Below are 6587 nucleotides of genomic sequence, written 5' to 3'. Positions count from 1 at the left end.
TCCCATGTTAAGGAAAGAAATCATTTACCTCTCTGCCACATTTCAGAATAGAACAATCTGAATTTTTCCTCTTTTGTTTTTTTCTAGTCTGTAATACTTTTATTTTGATATTCTTAAAATGTTTGACTGTCTTTAAATGTCCCCTCTTGTTTATCAATGGTGTTACGTTTAAGGCTTCATATTATTAGGATTTTATAAATGGAGACACTCTCAGTTGAGGGATGAGGAGAAAGGTAGTTTCATATGCACCAGAAACTGAGCATGTGTTTTTTTACTGCAGTCTTTTTTGTTTTCAATACAGGACCTCAGACTTTTTGTTTGTTTGTTTGTTTGTTTGTTTGTTGTTTTGTTTTGGGGATATTGGTTGATGGAAGGGGTTCACTTTAGGATGTATCTTTGCTCTTCTACCTGTCACATGGTTTTCAAAAGTACATTACAAATTCATTCTGCTGTATCAGACGTGGGCTTTGACCTTTGTCTCCCGTGGTAAATGACAACAAATAACGAGGGTAACAGAGGCGGCCAGCCAATCAGATTCATATCAGGGAATGTTAAAGGAATGAACCGCCCAGTTACACGCTCAAGAATTTTTTCTCACCTTCAGCGTCTCAATGCAGAGATTGTGTTTCTGCAGGAGACTCATTTGAAGGTGGCAGACCAGATAAAATGACCAAAAGGTTGGATTAATCAAAGCTTCCACTCTGACTTTAACAGTAAAACTAGAGGTGTTGCAATTTTAATCAGTAAAAAGATCCAGTTCATCCCCTCTAAAACTATTTCTGAGCCCAGCGGTGGTCACATTATTGTTATGAGTTGGTTATTTCATACGTCAGTCCTCTTAGTCAGTGTTTATAGTCCTAACTGGGACGACGTTCACTTTGTTAACTAACTCCTGTCCTCTCTCCCTTCTTTCAATACACACAAACTGATCTGAGGAGGCCACATAAATTGTGTAATCAATCCAAGACTGGATGGTTCCAGCTTGAGAACAGCGCCCCCTACAGGAACGGTCAAAGCCTGGGCCGTGTTTGTAGAAGAGAATGGATACGCTGACCCATGGAGGTTTTATAACCCATCAGCCAAAGAATTTTCATTTTTTTCAAATGTCCATCAGACATTTTCTAGGATAGATGACTTCTTTTTAGACCCATCCCTTCATAGTGAAGTCAGATCTGTAGAATATTTGTCAGTTGTTATATCTGATCACTGTCCACTGACACTTAAAATTAATTTCTCTAATTTCATTGCAGATTAATTCTTTGTTGTTATCTGATAAGAAATTCTGTGACTATCTTTCAAAATCCATAGAATCATCCCTCGATACAAACACAATGAAATCAACTCCCCTTCATTACTGTGGGAAACTTTAAAAGCATTCTTAAGGGGGCAAATCATTTCCTGTTCCTCTCATGTAATTAAACAACACAAAAAGCGACTTAACGAATCAGCAGAATCAATTTTAAACATTGATGGTCAGTATTCTTCCAGGCCTCCACCAGAACTCCATAAAAAAAGATGAGAGCTACAATCACAGTTCAGTTTTCTGTCCACACATAAAGCAGAGCGCTCATTACTTCACTCTCAGGGTTTTTATTACGAGTACAGAGAGAAGGGGAGGAGGCTTTTGGCTCATCAATTAAAACAGCAAATCTGCCTCTGGGCTTCTACCTAAAGTGAAGGACACCAGTAATAACCTGGTGTCAGACACTAAAGACATGAATCATATTATACACGTCTGAAGCAGCAGTAGATAACTCCAACATGCAAAATGTTTGGAACAATCTAAATATTCCAACAGTCAGTGGGGATCTTGCTTCAGATTTAGAGGCCAGGAGGTCCAGCAGAAACTGTTGCAGCTATAAGGTCGATGCAGAGCGGAAAGATGCCGGGACCAGATGGTTCATGAGATTTCTATAAGAAGTTTGCTGACAAGCTCTCCCCTCTCTAACTTAATATGTTTCAACATTCAACTGAAAATGACCGATTGCCTCCCACATTTAATCAGGCGTCCACGTCCCTTCTACTGAAGAAAGACAAGGATCAGACTAACTGTGGATCCTACCGTCCCATCTGGCTACTTCATGTGGATGTAAAGATTATTGCAAAGGTGTTCGCTCTCCGTTTACAATCACTTCTCCCAAGTGTCATTTCTGAAGAGCAAACATGTTTTATAAAAAATCTCCATTCTTTCTCAAATATTGGTAAACTTTTAAATATTATTTAGTCTCTCAGTAACAGCTCCTCTTCAGAAGTGGTCGTCTCCCTTGATGTGGAGAAGAAGGCCTCTGACTGAATTGAATGGGGATTTTTATTTACAGCACTTGACAAATTTGGTTTTGGTAATAATTTTTTCACATGGATCCGTCTTCTTTATTCCTCACCACAAGCTGCAGTTTGTACTATTTCTATAAAGTCTCCGTTCTTTAAGTTCTCCAGAGGAACCCGTCAGGGCTGCCCCTCCTCTCTCCACCGCTCTTCACCGTAGCCATCGATCTGCTCTCCATGGCGCTACGGACTTCGCCGTTGCTGAAAGGGGTGAGGAGAGGAGGGGTGGAGCGCCGTGTGGCGTTACTAACTGCAGTTATTGCACTTCTTGAGGACTTTGGCTCATTTTCTGGCTACAAATTAAACATTAATAAGAGTGAATGCTTCACAATTAATAAGAAAGTGCTACAAATCCAACAAGCTTCAATTCCATTTCACTGATCCCACTCAGGTTTTAAATATCTTGGTATACAAATGAGTCGCTCCCTCTCCTCTCACAGATCTCACCCCTCTGCTAAATGAAATGAAACTGGACTTCAACAGATGGAGGAGCCTTCTGCTGTCTTTGATTGGTACAATCCAATCCTGAAATTTCTCTGTTGCTTCCAGTGTCTCCCCATATTCCTCCCTAAAACTTTTTTTTCCTTCATTGAATCAAATAATCCACCGTTTTATTTGGGGAGGTAAACACCTCATAATGAACCAAAGTCTTCTCTGATGAAATAAAGAAATGGGCAGCTTGGCTCTTCCCAGTTTTATCCAGGTTATAAACAGTCCCAATTTCATCCTGATGCCTCTATATGACCTACATAAGCTGGGCATCCGGCTTCAAAACATCCTCTCTTAAAGCTCCAGGTGAGCAGAGGTGGAAAAAATCCACACAGTCTTTACTGTACAAGTACAAATACTTGAGTAAAAAAAGACTCTGGTAAAAGTACTGCAGCAAAAGTGAAAATGACAACGATCAATGTGAAAATGTGAACACAGGCTGCTTTCATGTGATTTGAGGAGAATCTGAGCCCCTGGCAGACATTAAGAAGAACTTTATAGAAACAGACAATCTTCTCTCTGATGCTCTCCTTAACTTCTGGAGCTCATATACAGCAGTCGTTCACAAACACTGGCTTGTGACCCACAGGTGGGTCACAGGAGATTTTATTTAGGTCCCCTAAAAAATAAAAGACTGTGGGAGAAATTCTGCAAAATGTCAGATTTATATCTGCATCTTACATCTTTTATGAAGCATTTAAAAAGTGCTGATTGTTTCATTGATGAGAGGGAAAAAAAGAGCCTGTTAATTCCACCTAAAAGTTCCTTTTTTGTCTCATTTATGAAGCAGCTAAAATGTTCGACACTATAAAAACAACAACATTTCAAGGAAACTTACTTCAATAGATTTTTGAGTTTTGAGCCCAACTCAAAGTCTAAAGTTAAAGACCAGCTAATAATGTTTTGTTGAGATAATTTACTTTTCTTCTTTAGACAAAACTTGAATCTTTGAGTTTTAGAAATCCACAAAATTTATTTTTCAAAACTTCAGTAGAATGGTTGAAGTAAGTTGCCTGGAAATTTTGAGTTTTCTCAACTTTTTTTTCAGTTTTTTTTCTTGATGAGAGGAAATAAAAAGATTGAGATGGTTTTATTTCTAAAGTATTTCATGTGTATATGCATGTGTCAAGATAATATATGGTGATGTGGAAATGTCAGTACCAGTCAGGAACATTCATTAATGCCCAGATTAACTCTCCCAAAATTTATTAATAAGGCCTGTTGTGAACTGGGTCATGATGGTTTGTCATTTAAAAAAAAAAGAAGAAAAAAAAAAGCACTTTGTGAAACATTGATAAAGAGGCATGAGGATTAAAGTGAGAGCGTTTATAAGCAGTTATAAAGTGAGTGTAGGAGCTTTAATAAGTGTTGATTTCCTGTTAGTGGATTACACATCATTAGGAAAACGTACACTACATGTCTTTGTGAACGTGCTGTAGTTCAATTTGAGGAAGTGAGTCCATGTGCATTTAATTCTAACAGAGGAGTGGTCTGCTAACTTTAGTCCGTCTCAGATGGATCATGTTGTTGATGGAGCTGCATCCTCACTGTGATCAACAATCCACTCTATTTCCCCTGGGAAAAAAAAAGAAGAGAATAAAACATAGAAGGTCAGCTCCATGGTAGAACCGCACAATCGGTCAAGAACAACCACAGTCTGGTTCTGCTGCAGGGTTCTGTCTGTTAAAAGAACCTTTTTCCTCACCGCTGTGGCCTTAGTGCTTGCTCCTGGTGGGAACTGTTGGCTCTCTATAAATAATATTAGAAAGAGTTGGCTCTACACCTGTTCTGTATCACACTTATTATAGTTCATTTTCCTTTCCAGTTCACTTTAGTTTCAGTTTGTTTCCAGAGCAGGTTTCCTCCTTTCAGTTCAGTTTTGATTGTTGAAAATGTCCGGTTTTATTTTTTGATGAGTTTCACTGTTAGTTGGAGTTTTTATTCTTATAATATGGGGGTATTTGTCAGGGGCAGATTGAATAAGTTCAGAACAGGTATTACAATAAAACACAGCTGACTCACAGTCATGTCCACATCTCAGTGTCAATAAACAGACACACCAACACCTCCTCATGTTGTTGTGTTGACACATTTGACCAAAGGGACAAAAACTAAAGACATTTACTGTATATTTTTATATGATGATGAATGATAGAAAGGCAGCATTTAACAGCACAGAGACTTTAGTATGTGTGTGTAAAATGTTTGGACATGAACAGTGATGAGCAGCAGGACAGCAGAGACAGAAGACAACAAGAGTTTGGATGTGATGGACTGATGTGTCCATCTGGACTGTAGCTCCCTCTAGTGGTTCCTTTCAGTCATTGTGTCCAAACTCAGAAACAACAAAAAACACAGCCATAGCGCTCGCGCTTCCCGCCCATACACTCCCGGTTTCCATGCTGCCTTCAGGACAATCATGGAAATATTACAACTACCGACTGAAAACGATCCATAAAACTCATATATAATATGTGAGAAGCAGCATTTATAGTCCGTAAGTAATGTAACTCATGTCCGTTTCTGATGGCAACTAATTAAGAGTTGTGAAGGTTTATTTTTGTAAAGTAATACCGTCACATTTCCAGATTCTGTAGTTATTTGATTGACCAAAAATATACTTTATAGGTAAACGTTTGAGAAATACTTGAATACGGTCGTTTTGCGGTGCACCTGAACGCATCAGTAGCTTGGACAGTTGGAAGTGGGTCACCGGGAGACTGTTGGGACAAATGGACAGTCAAGGACATGGTGGTATCCGGTGAGCATATGAAAAGAAAAATGTGTGTGTGTGCTGAGAAAATGGTGAGTGAGGTGTCGCTCTGTGAGCCGCGGAGGGGAGGATGGAGACTGTCGGTGAGGAGCTCACTGACACCACACCAGCTAGCTAGGTAAGTTAGCACTACCTACATGCTATCGTTAATAGCCGTTTGCTTTTATTAGAAGAACTTAGAGCTAGTTGTTTTTTATTTGTCATGTTTGTTTGTGTGATGAAATCCTTCCTAACAGTCACACAGCCTCATTATCTGTGAACTCAGCACTCCGTACGTTTACGTTACTCTGTCATTGTCGTTACCGTTACCTACCGTTTCTCTAAACAACCTGACAGGACAGGTATTATTTATTTAACTTGTTATCCAGCAGTGGGTCCATCTGAACTTCTCCAAAGGTAACGTTATGCTAACGACAGCAGACAGTGAGCACCGAGCAGGAGTTCAACCTTGATTTCCAGTTGAAAACTGGTTGATATTCGGTCTGAACATCTTTTCAACCAGATAAAATGTTGTTATAACATCAACGTGTCACAAAACACAAATTAGTTTCATCATTTTGCTCATTTGTAGGTTGAGAGAGAGACAATATTGATGAGTGTGAAGGTACTTCTCCAATGTCACAGACGTATATACATAGACGCTGCATCTACCGCTTCGGTTTGTTGCTACATTACGTCGACGTCGGCGCCATTTTGGTGAGGTCAAGACAGACCTGTGAACACATACATGTCAACAGGGGAGCCGCGGGTTAAACTTAAAACTTAAAATGTTGTTGTTGAATAATAAAAAAAAAAAGAAAGAAAGAAACTTTGTCTCTGGAACAGCAGTCTCTCTGTTACACTTAAAAGTCATTAACAAATTGGGTGGGCCACGGTAACTTCGTGTGGGCCTTTTAATTACAAAAGTTAATACTGTTTCCAACTAGTAATCTCACTTTAACAAAAATCACTGGTATCATACTGTGGATGGCGACGAGCACTTCCAGTTGATTATGACACT

This window comes from Lutjanus erythropterus, chromosome 13, assembly GCF_056507025.1.
Source record: "Lutjanus erythropterus isolate fLutEry1 chromosome 13, fLutEry1.hap2, whole genome shotgun sequence".
Classification (NCBI taxonomy): domain Eukaryota; kingdom Metazoa; phylum Chordata; class Actinopteri; order Lutjaniformes; family Lutjanidae; genus Lutjanus; species Lutjanus erythropterus.
This window is presented reverse-complemented; position numbering follows the sequence as displayed.